Below are 20,853 nucleotides of genomic sequence, written 5' to 3' on the forward strand. Positions count from 1 at the left end.
CCTGATATATACTTACAATTTATTTACCTGCTATGCAAGTACATAATGGCCTGGAAAATCTTGGTTGGGGGAGGAGGGCCAGGGAAGGCTCAGAACTGCCCTGCCCTGGACATAGGCAAGGCCATTTGCAGCACTGAACCATCCAAGATATCAGAATCAGGCCCAGTAAGGTATAGTGAGAAGCGGCCTTCAAAAGGGGGCATTTGGTAATATCTGGGATTGGAGCAGCCAGCAGTATGGTGGGGGAGGGATTCTCATAACCAGAATTTGTGGTATGCCTTGGTACCATTTCATCCTTACAAGGGAGGTGGCTGATAACCTGAAGCTGGTATAAGAGGTGGAGGACACAGGGAAGCTCCAACCTGGAGAATGTGTCGACCACTGGCAGCTGCATTGGGGTCTGAGCAGAACGTTTATTTTATTTATTTGAAACATGTTTTACGCTTCCTTTCCACCCAAGCAGGGTCCCCAAGGCAGCACACACAAAAACATTGAAACAATTAAAAACAACATTTAGAATTATAAAACAATTCAATAAAAATGCATACACAAACAACTCCAACAGTAGGGAGGACAGCCAATAATCGTTATTGGGGGGTACGCCAAACGAAACAAGTGTCTTCGCCCACTGGTGGAAGACACCGATAGAGGGAAGTAGATGAAGTTGTGCTCCTTGGAAACATTTTTAAAAATGCTGTGCGCTCAGCACGCATCTTTGCCTGCCACCACCCATTATCTGTGCACAAAAGCACCCCCACACACACACACACCAATATGGAACTGTGTGCTTGCCTGTGTATTTGGCAAGGGAGGCGGGATTAAGCAGAAAGTTATATGGGGACTTGCAGAGCATGCATCTTAATGGCTGTCCATCTCCTCTGCTCTGAAAACATAGCATGTTTACTCAAAAGTGAGCCCCATTTCAATCCAGATTTGCTGCCTTAATTTGCCATCCTGTGCCCAGTTACTTCAGAGTAAGCTCTGTGGAACTGTCGACGTACACGGGATTGTGCATCTTCTATAAATACCAATGGTTTGAAGCAGTGGACATTTACAGGCAACATGCACTTGAGTAAATGGCTTGTTTCCCTATGTTTTGTACCCACAATGCTGCAGCCAGAAGGTGCCTTTACGCAGTTCCAGACATAGGACTACGGACCCCAAAAGCCACATGGATTTATCGTGCCATCTGTTTCTTCAGGTCCCAGACAGCTCCCAATGATCCCAGAGCTTCTCATCCAGCACAGATATAGAAAGCTTCATTTTGCTGTTGCACTATCCAGCAAATAAGGGTGGCAGGCAGCTTCATTTCTTGTGATCGATGAAAACGGGAGTTGATCGGGGTAAATGTGTGGTCAGGTGTAAGGACCACCTTATCCTTATGGAAAACACATAGCCCCTGATGGATAGATAGGTCCCCGAGTTCGGAAACACGTCTGGCTGAGGTGATTAAGATCAGGAAAAGTACCTTCGTGCGAAGGTATTTCAAGGGAACAGACCAGAGGGGCTCAAACGGTGACTTGGTGAATGCCTTGAGCACTAAGGTAAGATCCCAGGAAGGAAACCGGTGGATGACCGAAGGGCTGACAGTAAAGTAAAACAAAACTCAAGGGGCACTTTAAAGACTAACAACATTCATTGCAATATCAGCTTCTGTGAGTCACCGCTCACTTCTTCAGATATGCATGGAAATCAAACTGAGAATCCTTCTTATGGGACAGGTTGCAAGTAGGGGGACTTCGAAACTGATAGGCTGCATATAGATGTTGCCATAATCCAGCTCCTCAAACCCAGGCATCCTAACGTTCATACTACGCAATGCATTTTTGCTAATTTTGCACATCAAACACACTGACTGATTGTGGAATTACCTCCCATTCGCTCTGGGGTCATTTATGCATTTCATTAATGTTTGCCCCCAGACTGAATTGGTTGTTCCTTGGAGTTATGCATGAGTTTTCCATCCATTAGAGTTGACCTCACTGCCAGCCCTCGCAATGTCCGGCCCATTCCTCCGTTAACCCGACTCTTCCATCTTTCCTGAGCAAAGCCCGGATGAAATCCCCATGCAGAAGGCAAAGTGCGGGGCCCACAAGCTTGTTTTCACTCACAGCCAATTACAAAGCAGCATGTCCAGAGGCGGGGATTCAAATACTTCCTGCTTCCTTGGAGCTTCTTCTGAGCAGAAGGAAATATTTTTAAAATTAAGGCTTCGATTTCTCCCATCCCCTTTCATTTAGATTGCTCCATTTGTTGATGTTGTTGTGAAAATGCTATTTTATGTGGCAATTGGGTTTTTTGGGGGGGATTTTCTCTCACAGTAAGCACTACAAGTAAGCCAATTCCAAGCAGCATTTAAAGGGGCAGGGACTTTATTTGAGCTTCGAGACTGCTGGTGCAGAGATTCCCAACAGGAAAGTGTGGGTCCAGCCAGCAACAAACCTCAGGTAAAACTCCCATGCACAAACGACCTGAGTCTGTTTCTGCTGACTACCACAAAGAAAGGGGCAGTAGCAGCATCTTTCTGCCGGATCGGTTGCTCAGGTCAGGATTTGATCACATTTTCTTCCCAGAAAACAGTATAGAAAAATTGTCAGGAACAATTGTGACCTCGCTCAATAGATACAGCAACGGGAAGTGGGACTTGTTTCTCACTCAATGATTAGGTGGGAAACATCCTGCAAGTTTTGCCTCATATCTGTGGGTCTAAGGACTAGAATCTTACTTCTTTTTTTAAATAAAAGCTGCGACTCCAGGCCAGCTAACGGCCAGGTGAGATGCCCAGAATCTGAGGAACATCCAGAAAATCAAGCCATAAGGCAAACAGTCAACATTAATGCATTAATCTGAATTTGATTTCATTTGGTTCACCTGCATCCACTTCCCCAAGTACATCCAGACACTGGGGGAACACAGAGACTGTGAGATCTAGGCCTGATAGAAAGGGGAGACAGACTGAGACATCTGGGTGTTAGTAGCACATGTGTGTGTGTTAAGTGCCGTCAAGTCGCTTCCGACTCATGGCGACCCTATGAAACAAAGTCCTCCAAAATGTCCTATCTTTGACAGCCTTGCTCAGATCTTGCAAATTGAGGGCTGTGGCTTCCTTTATTGAGCCCATCCATCTCTTGTTGGGTCTTCCTCTTTCCCTGCTGCCCTCAACCTTTCCTAGCATGATGGTCTTTTCCAATGACTCTTGTCTTCTCATAATGTGACCAAAGTATGACAGCCTCAGTTTAGTCATTTTAGCTTCTAGAGTCAGTTCAGGCTTGATTCAGTGGCACATAGATGCCATATAATGCCTCTATATCAAGGTCCCCAACGCTTTTGAGCCTGTGGGCACATCTGGAATCTGACACAAAATGGCTGCTGGAGGCAGAGTCAATCACAAAATGGCTGCCACAGGAAGTGGAGCCACACATACACACAGAGGAAACCCAGGTGCAGGGGAGAAGAGAGATAATTTCAAACACTGTGAGCCAGCTGCTGCCGAAAATATTATTTTAAACTGCAAAGCCAATCAGATCTCCAATGGCCAGTCAAAAGCCACACCTGGCCACACCTACTTAAAAACACATTCAGTGGGCACCAGGAAAGGTGTCGGCAGGCGTCATGGCTCCTAAGGGCACCATGTTCGGGACCCCTGCTCTATATCATCTGTTCCAGCAGCAGCCACACTGAATAGGAAAGGGCCCCACATGAGACATCTTTGGATGATGAACAACAATCACTCATGAATATTGTCTATAGGGTTTCCCGCCTGGAGATCTCCCAGAATTACAACTGATCTCCCGACCACAGAGAGCAGCTCCCTTGGAGAACGTGGCTGCTTTGGAGGGTGGACTTTGTGGCATCATATTCTGCTGAGGTCCCTCCCCAAACTCCACCTTCCCTAGGCTCCACCCCCCCAACAAAAAATCTCTAGGCATTTCTCAACCTGTAGTTGGCAACCCTAACCCTCTGGGATCCTCCTGGCAAGAATCCGCAGCGCCATTCATGAGACAATCCTCAAACGTACACCAGGTTTAGGAAGGGACATATTTGCAGCAAGGACAACGTTTATGTCTGCTCTGACCAGCTTTCAGTGGCAGGGATCCCACAAGAGTGTGCAGAGGACAGGAAATTGTCCTTCACAACATGCAAACATCTGGGGGACTTTGCAACAGAAAAGCTACCCACATATGCAACTCACCAGAAAGGCCAGCATGTTGCTCATACAGAGTAACAAACTTATTTTTTTTAATGTATGTGTACGGCATTGTCAGCCCAGACTTGGATGGTCCAGGCTAGCCTGATCTCACCAAATCTCAGAAGCTAAGCAGGGTCAGCCCTGATTAGTACTTGGATGGGAGACCACCAAGGAACACCAGAGTCGCTATGCAGAGGAAGGCAATGGCTAAACCACCTCTGAACTTCTCTTGCCTTGAAAACTCTACTGGGTTGCCATAAGTTGGCTGCGACTTGATGGCACTTTACTCACACAATGCATCGTCAAGCTTCTGAAATACATGATGTGAACAATCTTTTCAAAACACATGCGCAGTCAATGAATATGGGGCAGAGTTGTACACAGCCATCATTGCTACTTGGGGTGCCCCTATTTGAGGGGGGAAAGGAGGCTACAAAAGAAATAAATGGAGAATATACAACACAACCTGAAGCAGAGTTATGACCTTCTAAACCCACTGATTTCAATGGAAGTATGAGGGTGAAACTCTGTTTAGGATTGCACTATCAGTTATTTCTGCTTAACCAAACGCAATTTTCTTATGTCTACCTTCTTGCCCAACTGTGTATGTACATTTGAGGGTGCATGAATTGTCACCATTCAAGGGGTTGGATCTCCCCAGCTTATTTTTTGACCCATCTTTGCCTGTTCCCCTTCTCAATATAGCCCTTGACCCATGTGGGTCCCATGATGCCCAACATAGCCCTTTAGGTGGTGAAAGGGGACCCCTTCCTTTCTTCTTCACCAGTGGAAAAGCTGGCTATAGATGCTGAATAGGACAGGGCTTTCCCCCCTACGTTCTGAACCTTTTATTTGCTTAGCAACAATTTCCTTAATTTCCCTACCCCCAATCTTTTCTGCCATACCCATGGTCGTATTAGTGAAGGAGAAATTTGTTCCATAACCATTTGAGTATAAGGGTGTTGGAGATCTTGACAAATTCACTCTGAGCCAAAGGACAGAGCTGGGAGGGTCATGTCAGTGGAATTTGGAAAACTACCACTTAGGGTTGCCCAGTTTGGGTTGGGAAATTCCTGGAGATTTGAAGGTGGAGCCTAGGGAGGGTGGGGTTTGGGGAGTAGAGGGACCTCAGCAGCAGCATATATTGCCACAGAGCCAACCCTCCAAAGCAGCCATTTTCTCCAGGGGAACTGATCTCTGTAGTCTGGAGATCAGTTGTGATTCCGGGAGATCTCCAGGGCTCACCTAGAGAACGGCAAGCCTATGGTACCACTTTTCACAGGAAAATCCTCTGCCACTCATTAAAAAAAACACACACACCAGAGTTTTTCCTGTTCCCAAAACAGGCCACTATTCTTTAAATGGAAGCGGTCAAGCTAGAGATATGAGTCTAGTTTTGAGGGGAGGACAAGGGCAGGTTTTTGCAGAACATTCTCAGGTGAGGCAAATGAATGCTCCTGATGGGGCCAGTGCACCCAAATGCCCCACCCTAGCTACAGCCTTGACGTGTGATTGGGGACTGGGATTATCCCCGTTGTCAACACATTCCCTTGACATTAAACTCTTCACCTGCAGGGGCTGCACAGGTGAGCAAGGGCACTTCCCTTTGCGGAGTTACCAGTTGTGCAGAGAGAACACGCAGCTGAACGTGGTGAGGGTGGGGCAGTGGGTACAATACCACTCCTCCCCTTCCACGCATCCACCAAAATATGTCAGTGCAGTGTTGTGGCTTCAGAGTCAAACCAGGGTCTAGGAGACCCAGCTATGAATCCCCACCCTGCCACAGAAGCTCACTGGGTGACCTTAGGGCAGTCAAGCTCTCTTAGCCTAGCCTACCTCACAGAAGTGGTGTTGTGAAGATAAAAATGGAGGAGTGAAGATAAAAATGGAGGATGGAAGACAGAGTCATAAGCTGGTTGAGGTCCTCACTGGGGAGAAAAGCAGGATATAAATCTCTACATAATAAATAAAATTATGAGAAAAGGGCTACTCTGCGTGTGCAAAGTGCCATCAAGTCACATCAACCACGCAGGGTTTTCGATGCAAAAGACAATCAGAGGCGGTTTGCCATCATCTGCCTCTGCGTAGCAAACCTGGGCTTTCCTGGTGGTCTCCCAACCAAATACTAACCAGGGCCGACCCTGCTTAGCTTCTGAGATCTGACGAGACCAGGCTAGCCTGGGTCATCCAGGCCAGGGCATTCAAGCGACTACGCAAACCATCACCTTTTGCATTAGGGATGCCCAAGTCTGAGACGACACATTAACCCAACCTTGAGTATTTCTAATGCAAAAGGTGATGGTTCAAACTCTATTCTGGTTAAGCCAGCTATGAAGTCATGGAGAGATCTCGCTCTCCCATTTCCTCCTACTTCTGCCCTTCTCAACCCCACAACGGCAGCTCTGAATTCCACCTTCTCAACTTTGACATTCCCCTCCCCATCATCTTGGTCTTCAAAAAACCCCATGCATCTCTTGAGGACTCTTGAATGCACTGACATGCCCCTCTATTCCCCCTATCCCCAGTAACTTATTCCAGATGTACAAATAATATGTCTGAAACAGTTGTCTCAAGCATTTAATGTATAATTCTCTTGGCTCCCACTGACAAATGATTGGTTTAGAAGCTTCCAATTACAGTGCCTGCAAAAAGTCACCTTGGGCACAATCCATCTGGAAGTTCTCCTACGCAATTTCATGGAGAATGGTGTAAAGGGACAGAGAAGTGCTCCATTGGGTGGACGATGCCTTTTCCTTGTTCTGCTATGTTCTTAACCCCTTACTTGTACCTCAGGAGATTACTGATACCTGTCTATCATGCAGTTTCTTATATTCAGATATGTTCTAAAGGGATGCTTCATTCACAGATTTCCTCACAGTACTCTGAGATCAGAAGAGGTGGCCCTGTCCTGTGGCACCCAAGGTTGCCAACCTCCAGGTGAGGCCTGTAGTCCTCCTGGAATCACAACTGATCTCCGGACTACAGAAATCAGTTCCCCCAGAGATTACGGCAGATTTGGAGGGTGGACTCTATGGCATCACATTCCTGCTCAGTCCCTTACCTTCCCCAAACCCCACCCTCCCCAGCCTCTGCCCCCAAACCTCTGGGACTTTCCCAAAACAGATTTGACAACCCTAGCCCTACCTTTTTTGAGAATTGAGATTGCTGGGGAATGAACACCAGGAATGCTGGGAATATTCTAGGGTATCCTATTCACCTTGGGCTAGAGATGTGGAGGCCCAGGGAAAAAATGGAAAACCAGGGAACCATTTCCCCCCTAAGAATCTGTTTTCAATTTTTCCCAATGGAAAAACTGGGAAACTTAGGGGAGCATGAAAAAAGCTATGACATTTTTTCCCTTCTAAATGAATGAAATACACAATGTTTTTACTCACTCAAAATGTATAGCATGAAAGGCTGAGGATTTTTCTTTCAATTTTTCCAATGGAAATTTTGGGGGCCAACAGGAAAAAAAAACTCCTTTGAATATTTTTCAAGCATTTACTTATTCTTTGAATTTACTTATTCTTTGAATGACCGAAAAGCTTTTTAGAGAAGGGTTTATTTACTCAAACCTATAGCATAACATCTGAGGACTTTTTAAAAAATCCATCAATAAAACTGAAATTTTGAAAACTCTGAAATAATTTTTCTCTTTGAAATGAGTGAAATGTGCTAAAACAGAACAAGGTCCTGCAGTTTGCAACTCTCTCACTTTAGTATTTGGCATATTTGCTATTTTACTTGTAGAAGACTGACATTTATACTTTTAAATTACATAAATATGCCAATTAATGCAATTTTATATGCTACTTTATATATACAACCTTTTATGTTAAAGTAGCACAATGGGTTCAGGTTTGATAGGAAATTAATGTATATATTTCACACACACCCAAATTCCCATTTTTCCCACTGAAAAAAATGCCCCACCCATGGCTTCAGAATTTCTAGAAATGTTATATTGCCACCCTGGGAGCCCATGAAATGTTATTCTGTACTTACAACTATACAAATTAAAAGTCTGGACTGCATTTAACGGCTCAAAATATTGGGGGAGAGCCCAATAGGAGACCATGCTGGTGATGTTTTAAAGAGGCAACTAAACAGCAGAAATTCTTAACCTTCCTTTCCTAAACCTCTTCTGTATTGTTTCTAGATGTTTCAGAATAAGATCGGTTTTGAATTTTTTTTCTAGCTAAAGCAAAAGGGAAACCCCCCCACTTCAAGAAAAATAAACTCAACTTGGCATCACATAAACATGTAAGCACTAGAGAATTCACAGCTGATTCTTGAACGTCTACATTTATTCCTATTCATTTGGGACTCTTCTGATTTAATGGCACCAGTGCTTTGGGAAATTGCTGCTCCAATTTTGCTTTGGGAATAGGCTTTCCCCAAACTTTTCTTTAAAAAAAAAAGTTTCTATCAAGTTGTCGCTATTCAGGGGTCATCCTCCACCTGCAGCTCTCCAGAAATTAAAATCTCGGCGTAAGGGGCAGATTCTTCTGCACATGCTCATAAATGTGTGCGCATGAACACTATAGCATTCTGTACAGTACTTACAGTAAAGTACAGTACTTTCCACCATTTCATACACTGCACCCTCCTTGGTTTTACATCAGTGTTTTAGGACCCAAAAGCAGGTCCTGACTCTCTCACTGGTGGGTCATGAGGACAGCGAGGAATAGAAGAACCTGGGGCGGGGAGAGGGGAGTGAGAGAGAGAGCCGTTGCAGGGTTGACAGCAAAATTTGTACTAGCCTCTGCATAATGAGTTATATTTTAGGTTTTAAATCCTTGTACATGTTTCTGCCCATTTCATCACCAGAATATTTAGTGGGGACCCCCATGAAAGCTTCCGTGGCAGGTCCCTCCTGCACTCTGGAACTCCCTTCCCCAGGAGTTTTATTTTGCTGCCCCCCTCACCTCAGTACAGACTCTCCAACAGCATCCTGGTGGAACAGGGCCTGCAAAACTGAGCTATTCCGCCAGGCCTATAACCGAGGGCAGCCGCAAGGAGATCCATCTTTACTGGCCTCCCCATCCCACCCCCACTCTTCAAATCTGTGGGGGGCTGATCTGCTGATATTTATTACGCTGTGGCACCTAGGTATTTTTATGGCCATCTGAGTATTAATGATTGATTAAGATTATGATGTTAATGATTTTATATATTGGCTATATTTATGTTTTTATATATATTGGATATAATTATGCTTCTAATCATTGTTACCCGCCCTGAGCCTGGCTCACTGGGGACAAGGGCAGGCCATACATTTGAAAAATAAATAAATCTAAAGACTGTCTTATTTTTGAAAGGTCTTTGAGTAGCAGTTTTTATCCCTGCCTTGTATTTGTTCTGATTTTACACACTGCTAGATGCAGTGCTTAGAGTGTTGGAGTTGGATCTGGGAGACCCAGGTTTAAATCCCCACCCTACCTTGGAAGCTCGCTGGATGACCTTGGGCCGGTCACACACACTCAGCCTAACCTACCTCACAGGGTTGATGTGAGGATAAAATGGAGATGGGGAGAATGTTGTAAGTGACTTTGGGTTCCTATTGGGGAAAAAAGTAGAGGATAAACAGTAGATTTTTAAAAAAAATATATGATATCAGTTTTAACTATTGTCTTGACTGTTGTGGTTTAACTACGATTTTGTGCTATTGCAATCATTCATCTCCGGAGTTGTACCTATCGGGAAGTAAAAATTTTTTTGAGATGTCTTTATATCCTGCTTTATACCCATAACAAACTACAAATATTGTTCTTCCCTACTCCATTTTTCTCCTCACAACAACCACCCTGCAAAGTAGGGTTAGCTGAGAGGATTGGCCCAAGGTCACCCAGAAGGCTTCCCTGGCAGAGTGGAGATCTGAATTTGGATGTGCCAGATCCCAGCCTGGCAACTACTGTACCCCCACCATGTGTGGATCCCACCCCCCACCCCCCGCATTCTACCATTGGTCCGGGAGGCTGAGAAAATCGATAGGGAAGAAGAGAAAGAGGGCACCAAGGCTGAGCTAAGCATTAAAGACCAGACACAGCCCAACCAAGATCATCAGCAACACACCTTCCGTTTTCCTTTCCTAATCTCCTCCCACTATTTACTGAGCAACATTTTCTGTGTAATTGTGAAACAAGCCTCAGTCGTCTCCATGAGATGGGCTCCCTTTTTAAAGCTGGTCTGATAATACTTTTCCTCGGAATAAGCAATGCGCATTAAGGTGATGCAAAAACTCAAGATGTGTCTGAAACCCAGAAAGCAAATTACAGACATGCAAGATCTGGAAGGCTTTAAGAGCGGAATGGACATGTTCATGGAGGAGAGGGCTATCCATGGCTACTAGTCAAAATGGATACTAGTCATGATGCATACCTATAATCTCCAGAATCAGAGGAGCATGCCTATTATATTAGGTGCTGTGGAACACAGGCAGGATGCTGTTGCATTCGTCTTGTTTGGGGGCTTCCTAGAGGCACCTGGTTGGCCACTGTGTGAACAGACTGCTGGACTTGATGGGCCTTGGTCTGATCTAGCATGGCTTTTCTTATGTTCTTATGCTATTCTTGCATGCAGAACCACCAACAGTAACCAGTCAGTCTAGAACCAGAGAAATCAGCATTCTCCATCTGACATAAAATTATCTGGTTGATCTTAAGTCAGTCACTTTATTCCTTTGTACACAACATTCCTGTGGAGATGGAACCCTTACCAGATGTGGGGGAAGTTATGTAGGGCCTGCAATCAGCAACGCCACTTTCTCAGGATTCCCAACCACAAAGCAAGGAGTCCACATCCATCCGCTTGCATGTGCAATGGATCTGTGCACACCATCAAGTGAGCCCATACAGGACAAAAGCTTTCTCCCACAATCTTGCTTCCCCCCACAAATACACACACAGAGATACACATGGAGTGGTTCAGTCTCATGGATACATTGTGTGACAACAGCTAATCTCTCCACTTAACCTTGTGTGGCTTTTGCGTGTCCTTCCTTCCATAATTGATATATGCACATTTGTCCGCAGTCATTTCTATAGAGCATTCAAGGTAACATACAAATGCAGTTCTTTTGAGGATAACATGCAGGGGGGAGCCACATCACCCAGTGTTCCTTTCAGAGGAGCAGGATTAAAAAAGACGTAATTAATAAACTGATGTGTTGTGACAACCTGCCAGGCACAGGCATGACTGAAGAAAGGTGTCAAGAGAAGAAATCCCAGAAGAAATCTCCACAACTATGATTTTTGAGGAGAGAAATGAGAGAGAGGGGCGCAGGGGTCCCATCTGGATGAGGCACCGCTGTTGAGTATGCACCAGGCTTGGTTACAAAAATTATCTCCCTATGGCAATTTTGGAATCAGGACACATTGCAGGTCAAGCGCATGTCGATGCATGGTCCCCTCCAATACCCATGAGATGAGCACAGTACCACTGGGGCAGTCTGGTAAGCCATAGATCAGCACGATGTGCCCCACAAGTCACTGTCCCATGTCGACACCAGGGATGGCATAAGCATCCATCAAGTGGGGTGACTATAGAGAGGTCTCCTGCCATCTTCTTCCCAGAACTTGTGCAAATGCACAGGTTGGCCCCTGGAGTCTTGCTTCCACACTTGGAACAGGATGCAGGGAAAGGCTAAATCAGTCCCAGCAACTGTAGAACTGAGTCAGGACATCCATAACCCGGTGAGTTGGATTGGGGAGGGGGCCATGGCTAAGTGGTAGAGTATCTGCTTGGTATGCAGAAGGTCCTGAGTTCAATCCCCAGTATCTCCAGTTAAAGGATCTGGCAGTAGGTGATGGGAAAGACCTGAGACCCTGGAGAGCTGCTGCCAGTTTGAGTAGACAATACTGACTTTGATGGATCAGAGGTCTGATTCAGTATAAGGTCAGTTCCCCTGGAGGAAACAACGGTTTCAGAAGGCAAATTCAACAGTTCATTACACACTCCAGGTGAATTCCCTCCCCAAATTCCCCTCTCCACAGGAACCTTCCCCAAAGCTCCAGGAATTTCCCAGGCTGGACTTGGCAACCTCAGCCATGACAGACATGCCACCACATCAATCCCTGAACCTGTCCTTTCTCTTTGTGTCAAGTGGCTCAAGCAAAAAAAATCACATGAGCTTTGAATGCATAACCAAAGTCACAGAACTGGAACAGACCCCCCTAACGCACCTTTAGCCATCAAAATGACCGAAGACAAGCTAGCATATTTTCTTTCCTTCCCTGTCAACACACTCTTATCGGTGGAACTTGATTCTGAAGACAGTGATCAGAAGAGCAGAAATGAAGTTGCAGAATGGTCTTTCAGACACAGCTAAAACGGCGTGATCATGGGTAAGTTTTCTCAGCTGGGAAACCTACTCAAAGATAATGCAAAGCGACTTGCCACTCCATACCCATAGTCACCTCTCTGCTTTAACACTTCGGCAAAGCAAACATAGGACGGTTTTCTGCTAAGCAGCCTTCAACCTTTGTCCACAGGCCCAGCGCCATCCCAAAGTTCACCTGTAGAGATGGTGGCCAAGGGTTGGGATTCTGAAACAAGGGAGGAAACACCACCTCAACCACACAATCGCTTTGGCAGGAACAGCGGGTTTTCGCCTCCCAGTGCCACAGCAGACGATTCACCTTCCAACCAAGTTCAATCTAGAACCGGGCATCCTGCCAACAGGCCACTCCGTAAACCAGCCTGTCCTGATATCTCACACCCAAGGAAGAGCTCTACAACTGGAAAGGTGTTTGCAGCTCAGACCTCTCCGCTTGCACACTTTGGGGAAACGTCTCCCAAACTGTTTGGACACACCTTCGGCCTCACCCAAACCCAGTCTCTTGACTTCTCGACAGGGTCTGCCCTCTGCCCCTTCTGGCACCTCTGCCCACAGTTCCCTGCAACCACGCTCTGTGCTGTTGCCCCACACGCCATCCTCTGCCACACATCCTCTGCCATTCAGCCGCGTCTCCTGCCCTCCTGGCTCGGCCCATTTTTCCCACTTCTACAGAACCAGCCCAGCTTTCTCCTTTCACCCCAATCTGCCATCCCTGATCCTGCCACTTTCCCCTTCCCTCTCCCACCAGCTGTGCCGCTGGAAAATCCAAAAATAAACTGCAGAATGTTAATTTATGAATCAGGGAAGAGTCACAGGGGAGCAGTTGATTTCATTCCCCACTAGGGCCCGGCGTTTTCTATTATCTTTCCCTAAAGCAGCCAGCCGCTTCACCCAGTCCCTTCCTTACTCTCTGCCTCTCCCTGCCCACCCCCACCCTAGAAACAGCCAATCATGTTGAAGCCCCCCTCCCGGAAAGGCTCTAATCAGACCCCACAGATGATCTTTGACCTGCCGATCAACACCTCACCACACCCTTCATGCGCCGCATGGGAATCAGGGTTTTGACAAGTTCCAAAAAAGAGCCAACCTTTGCCATCGCGGTGAGAAATATTAAGATAAAATGAACCAGATCTAAACCTTTTTTGCAGTAAAGCAAAAAATCAAGAGTCAGATATGCATCTTAGCAGAACACAAAAACAAACCATACTTCTTAGGCACAGACGCTGAAAAAGCGGACTGAAAACAATATGCCGGTGTTTGCAGTGTTCTTAAAAGCATTGGAAGATGATCCTGGAGAATGAAGAGGGGGAAATATTACACACACACCCCAAAAAAACCCAGATTTCAATTCAGCAACTGAGGCCCACCGACTGCGGCGATTCCATTTGCACCCCTTGGCCCGTTACAAGCGAGAGTACTTCTTGACAAAGATCCAACCGAACCCGGGCTTCCCTTCTGGAACTGGAACACAAATGGACCGCAAAGCCAGGCAGCTCCCGGAATCCGTGCCACGAAACAAAACCGGGTGCAGGAGGAGAGCAGCTGGCGGGGGCTCCCCCAAGCCAGCCCTGGGACAAAGGGCCAAGCCTGGGTAGGAGCAGCTGGCAACCGGGGTTCCCAAACGACAGGCGTGCGTGGCGAGGAAATGGAAAAGGCAACCTGGACACTGCAATCGCTTTTAAAAAAAATGCATTTGGCTAGAAGAGGAAAGGAAAAAGACGAATCCAGCCACCCCTGCATCCGAACAACCAACCAAGCCTATATTAGTAGAAAAGGGCAAGAGTCCAGTAACACCTGAAAGACTCACAAAAATATTTTCTGGTAGGGTAGGAGCTTTCGTGAACCACAGCTTAGTTAGTCTGTCTGCAGTCGTCGAAAAGGGCAAGAGTCCAGTAGCACCTTCAAGACTCACAAGAATATTTTCTGGTAGGGTATGAGCTTTAACTTGTATGGGAATAATTCCCAGTGGGCAGCCGTGTTAGTCTGTCTGCAGTAGTAGAAAAGGGCAAGAGTCCAGTAGCATTTTCAAGACTCACAAAAATATTTTCCGGTAGGGTAGGAGCTGTGGCTCACGAAAGCTCCTACCCTGCCAGAAAATATCTTCGTGAGTCTTCAAGGTGCTACTGGACTCTTGCCCTTTTCTAGTACTGCAGACAGACCAACACGGCTACCCACTGGGAATTATCTTCAAGCCTATATGGTTCGCCTGTAACAGGCACCCCCACCCCCAATCCAGGGGTCCACGCAAACAAACTTGGGGGCCAGGACAGGTTTCTGCTTTTGCCATTAAAAAAAAAAAATAATAATCCCCCCTCCTTCCCCTTGCTCTAAAATGCCCCTCTCCCCTGTGCCCATCCCAGCATTGCTATCACAGTCCCCAAAACCACCACCAGCAGCAGCATTGATGGACGGGGGAAATGCAGGCTGCCAGCCCAAAGGGACCAGACATCCCTTGGCCAGCCTTTGCCCCCCCCCTCCCCCGGGCATTGTCTGGCCACGGTGCCCTGCGGCGCCAAGGCGGGCGAGGCCGGCAGCTGGGCATCCCCACTGCAGGGGCTGGCAGCTGGGCATCCCCCCCCCCCGCGCCCCAGCCAGGCGCGCCTTACCTGCCGCGCGCCGGCTCATGCTGCAGCCAGACTGCCGGCCTCGCGGGCCCGGGCTCGGCATGGGGCGCGAGACCCGCGGCCGGGGGGCGGGGAGAGGCCCGCCCGCGCGCTCGCCCGGCTCCGCCCGCTAGCAGACCCCCATCCGCCGCGCCGCGCCTGACCTCCGAGCCTCGCACCCGCCGCCGCCTGCCTCGCTGTTCCCTAGCTCGTGGCGTCACCGGGCTCCCGCCGCCCTGATTGGCTGAGGGGGAGCCGGGAATAATACTACGGCTCCGGGCCCGGGCGAGGGGGGGGGCGGAGGGAGCGATCTTGCGTTTCACGGGCAGCCCCCGGCGCTCGGGCGGGCGGATCCAGTCCCCCGGGGCGGGAACGGGAAAGCGCCGGGGCTGGGGGGGAGCGGCCCCCTTGCTTTGCATTGAGATATTGGCGAAGGCGCCTCGATTGCCAGATGTCAACACAAAAGGGAAGAGTTTTTTTGGGGTTTTGTTTTTTTTTTAAGTTAATTCCGCTGCAGGGCCACTGGTGCCGCCTGGGTGATTTTATTGCAAACTGTGCAATCCCCCCCCCCCAAACACACACACACCACCAAAGCAGAGTTTGCCTCGATTTCTTTCTTTCTAGGGCGAAAACGCATGGTCGCTTTATCCTCCTTTATTCCCTGTTTCAGCCAAGATTCAGCCAGGATCGAACCCATGCGTTTCGCCTAATGTGCGTTCGATCCTGGCTAAAACAGGGATTAAAGGAGGCTAAAGCGACCATGTGTTTTCGCATGGACGCTTTATCCTCCTTTAATCCCTGCTTTACCCAGGATCGAACGCACATTAGGCGAAACGCATGCGCTCAATCCTGGCCGAAACAGGGATTAAAGGAGGACAAAGCGACCGTGCGTTTTTGCTGAATCACAGAGTTGGAGGGGACCACCACGGCCATCTAGCCCAACCCCCTGCACAATGCAGGAAATTCCAAACTACCTCCCCCTCCCCCACACCCCCAGTGACCCCCTACTCCATGCCCAGAAGATGGCCAAGGTGCCCCCCCCTCTCATGATCTGCCTAAGGTCACAGAATCAGCACTGCTGACAGATGGCCATCTAGCCTCTGCTGAAAAACCTCCAGGGGAGGAGCAAGTTGGCAGCCGTCCCCACACCCTGGGGCAGGGAGTTCCACAGTTTAACTAGACACTGTGTGATCGGCTACGTCGGCCTTTGGTCACCACGGCTGCCCCTTAGCCTGAACCCGACTTCCTTCCGCGACGACCCGAGCCGGCCCTCCCTGCTCCCGCGCCCTAATCACTAGGCCAGGCAGCCTCGATGGGGAGGCTTTGGGCGAAAACGCACGGTCGCTTGAGCCTCTTTTCTTCCCTGTTCCAGCCAGGATTCAGCCAGGATCGAACTGTGGACTGTAATACTAATATACATTATCTGTTGCTATATGTTTTTATCTTGCTGTCACTGCATTACATTTCTACTTACGTAATACCATTTCTTGCATTATTTAACATGTCACATTTAATCCTTACAACCTTGTTTCAGATTTCTGCAGTCCTAGTCCTGTTACGCCCTGACCTGGATGGCCCAAGTTAGCCTGACCTCGTCAGATCTCAGAAGCTAAGCAGGGTCAGCCCTGGTTAGTATTTGGATGGGAGACCACCAAGGAATACCAGGGTTGCTGTGCAGAGGAAGGCACTGGCAAGCCACCTCTGTTCGTCTCTTGCCATGAAAACCCCAAAAAGGGGTCGCCATAAGTCGGCTGTGACTTGACGGCACTTTACACACACACAGAGTCCTGTGACATTGTTTGGTGGTGGCAGAAAGTCCTGTCAAGTGGCAACCGATCCCATAGGGTGATCCCATAGGTGATCCCATAGGGTTTTCAAGGCAAGAGACATTCAGAGGTGGTTTGCCATTGCCTGCCTCTGCATAGCAACCCTGGACTTCCTTGGGGGGGGTCTCCCATCCAGGTACTAACCAGAGTCGACCCTGCTTAGCTTCCGAGGTCTGTAAAAGATCAGGCTAGCCTGGGCCATCCAGGTCAGGGCATTACACTGTTTATTAGATGTCTTCTCATCCTATTGACTGTGCTGACTTACATTACGTAATCCACCTTGAGTCTCAGTGAGAACGGTAAACTATGAATTAAATCAATCGATCAATAAAAATGTTTTCAAGACTATGACTAGTGGGATGGCCTGGAATTCCACCAGTCAGGTTTGTCTCCCTTCACAAAACACATTTCGAGACGATTGCAGTCAGATCCTGTTGAACCTGGTTGGTTACAGGATTCCTGCCTTTCACCTACAGGGCAGACAAGACGGTATCTCTTTGCTAAATCTCCTTGCCTAGTACTCCAAATGTTAGTACAGACCCCAGCCTGAAACCGCCAGGATAACAAAGCGCCATAAAACAAAAGCAGGAATACAAGGTCAGTCAATTTTTTCCGAGATTCTTCCACGAGCCCACAAATTAGTCGTTTTTTTTACTGCTTCTCAGCATGAGTCCGTACTGAAGTTCAGGCATCTGTCCCAGAACGTTCCAAGTTTTCGAATCCCCCTTCCCCAAAAGAGCATATTCACTGTGGAGGCTTATTTTGAATGTTGACATAGCCTGATAACCGTTCTTTGCAAATTAAAAAAGCAACAATAAGCTGCAATATCACACCTGTAAAGGTAGATGTTCTGTTGTTCATCTATGTTTTAGTAGAACATCAGGACAAACTTTGTAATTGAAAGAATGGTTCAGCAATGGAACTGATAACGACGGATGGGCTCTCTCTTGCTGGAGGTCTCCCAGCAGAGGCTGTAGTGTCATTTGTGGGGGACGCTTAGCTCTAGATTTTCTGCAATGAGAAGGGAATTGGACTAGATGGTCTCATGGACCCTTCCAACTTTAGGACTCTGGCATGTTTCTGCTAGGCTTGCCAACCTCCAGGTGGGGCCTGGAGATGTCCCGGAATTACAAGTGATCTCCAGGCAACAGAGATCAGTTTCCCTGGAGAAAATGGGATGCTTTGAAGGGTGGACTCTATGGCATTATATTCTGCTGAGGTCGCTCCCCTCCAAACCCCACTATTTTCAGGCTCCACCCCAAATCTCTGGCAATTTTCAAACCAGAGCTGTCAACCCTAGTTTCTCCCCCACTGACCATTAAAACTAGGGATAGAATGGTCTTTAAAAAACAAAACAGAAATGGGTGCTTTGCATGTGGACACCCCCAGCTTCCATCTCTGCCTCCCCCAAATAAGGGATCTTAGTTCAAGATCACAGAAGAAGATGTGGAAGGCATAATGTCCCTCAGACCAGCCCAGGATATTTAGCTGCTCCAGCTGGCAGCCCAGGATTGCTCACAACAACACCCAAGCACACCTCTCAAATCTCCATCCAAATCTCCATCCACTGTGAACATGGTGGTCCCTAAGTGACCATAGTCACATCAGCCCCGTTTAGAAAGTTAATTTCAAGGACTTTCCCCCATCTTCCTCCCACCCATTCAAAAGTCTTAAAATATGCAGAATATCAGGCTGGGGCAGTCTGAAGCATGTCTTTCAGACAGTGTAGTAGTATAGGGGTTAGATTTTTGGCTAACATCTGGAAGACTCGAGCTCGAATCCACACTCTGCCATGAAGCTCACCGAGTGACCTTGGGCCAGTCGCACACACTCTACTTCATAGACCTAATTCATAGGATTGTTCTGAAGATAAAATGGATAAGGGAGAGTGCGGTAAGGTATTTTGGGTCCCCTTACTGGGAGCCCCGTGGCGCAGAGTGGTCAGCTGCAGTACTGCAGTCCAAGCTCTGCTCACGACCTGAGTTTGATCCCGACGGAAGTTGGGTTCAGGTAGCCGGCTCAAGGTTGACTCAGCCTTCCATCCTTCCAAGGTTGGTAAAATGAGTACCCAGCTTGCTGGGGGTAAAGGGAAGATGACTGGGGAAAGCACTGGCAAACCACCCCGTAAACAAAGCCTGCCTAGTAAACGTCGGGATGTGACGTCACCCCATGGGTCAGGAATGACCCGGTGCTTGCACAGGGGACTGTTACCTTTTTACCGGGGCGGGGTGGGTGGGCTGTGAAAGCCAAGTGGTGATAAATGTTATTTTCTCTGGAGACAGCATGATGTAACAGTTAAGAGTGCTGAACTGGGACCTGGGGGTTCCAGGTTCAAATCTCCACTCTGCCGCGGAAGCTCACCTTGCCCTAACCACACACTCTCAGGCGAACCTTCCCCACAGGACTGTTGTGAGGCTAAAACGGAGGACAGGAGAACCGGCGTAAGCTGCTTTGGGTCCCCACTGGCAAGAAAAGCAGGGAATTAACAAAGCAAATAAATAAATAAAAATCTTGCCATAGCTAACCAGGCCTGCATCCGTCCGATGCCTGGGTGGGAACCTGCCCCTCGCCAATAAGCGGCCTTCAGTTCTACAAACAAAGCATTCAGAAATGAAGAAAAAACATATCTTTTAAAAAATACAGTTAAATCCTGAATGGCAAAAGTGAACTCCACTCACAGGAACCTCTGGGGCACCGTCTGGTTTCCTTTCATATTTACTGCTGCAATCTGGTTTCCTTAGCAATATCTGAACAGCAGCTGAGTTCCTCAAGGCAAAGCAAAATGGCCCTTGGAGACCCAAACGGCCGGCATTTCTCCCCGGCTGTTTTCTCCCCAGTCAGCCACGAAACAAGCTGGAAGTGGCAACACTGCAGGAGGAGTTTTGCCCAGCTGCCCATCCGCTTCCGAGCAAGAGGGGAGAGGGGGGGCCCTGGAAACGGAAAAGTAAAAAAATAAAAATTGGACCGCTTGGACCATGATGTCATGGTTTCCCAGCCCCGCCGTGATTGGCTGACGTGGGCTGAGCATCTGCTGGGAGCCCAAGGCGGGTTCGTTGCTGGAGGTTCAGACCGTTCAGAGCGGCTTTGAATCAGGGCTGGTTGCCCTGGCAACCCGGGGAGTGTCAGCTGCAGCTCCTCTTGACAACCCACTGATGAGGCTGTCCCCCGACAAGGGGGACATCTTCCATCAGCAGGGCTTAGCGCTCGTTAAGGCGGTCCAAAGGGGAATTGCACAAGGAGGGGGAGGGGAGATTTTTTTTTGGGGGGGGGGAGAGGGAGAAGTCTTTGTCACCCTGCTCCCAGACACCCCTGCTCCGCTGCCGGGCAGGACAGAATAGGAAGCACCTCACAACAGAGGACTATGGAAAGCCGCCTCAGATTGTGCGGCAACAGGGCCTGCAGGGTGGGCCTGCTCGGCTGAGGCATCCGCCAGCACTTCTGGAAGCCTCAAGCACGGGAGACGGGAGACGAAACCGTCCCCACTGATCCAGCCGACCTGCGATCCTGACCCCCGCCGGCTTGGCCCAAACCATCCTCCTCAAAAGAGCATCCTCTCCGACAGGAAATTGTACTCCGGGCATCTGCGGGTTTTAAAATGTGCAGGTTTTTTTCTTGTTCAGATCCTATGTTATTTTTGCAATCGGATCTATAAATGGCATCCATTAATTTTGTATGAATCTCTGTTTTAACTTTCAACAGCCACTTGGAGAGCGTTGCTGGAAAGTGCAGTGAACGCCAAAGGAAGACTGTCAAAAAACGACAATTCGTTTGATGCAGCTTGAGAACAGAGATTTGAAGGCAAGGACCGTTTGCAGAAATGGGAATATACTGATGAGCAAAACCACTTTTTCTGAAGGTTTTGGGTCTGCTGACAGTGAATCTCTTGCCTGCCAAGCT

General features: G+C 48.1%; 1 protein-coding gene across 2 annotated transcripts in view; it reads right to left on the reverse strand.

The window, feature by feature from the left end:
- The window catches only part of PAK3 (p21 (RAC1) activated kinase 3), a 116,237-nt gene that overhangs the window by 84,180 nt on the left and 11,204 nt on the right, over positions 1-20,853 (reverse strand). Inside the window, exon 1 of one of the 2 annotated variants that reach the window (XM_056859141.1) lies at positions 15,134-15,171. The exons of the other annotated variant lie outside the window; for it this stretch is intronic. The gene's annotated coding sequence lies outside the window, so the exon portion shown is untranslated. Of the gene's footprint in view, positions 1-15,133; positions 15,172-20,853 lie in introns of those variants that run through there. 2 annotated transcript variants of the gene reach the window in all.

This window comes from Euleptes europaea, chromosome 13 (genome assembly GCF_029931775.1).
Source record: "Euleptes europaea isolate rEulEur1 chromosome 13, rEulEur1.hap1, whole genome shotgun sequence".
NCBI classification, from domain to species: Eukaryota; Metazoa; Chordata; class Lepidosauria; order Squamata; family Sphaerodactylidae; genus Euleptes; species Euleptes europaea.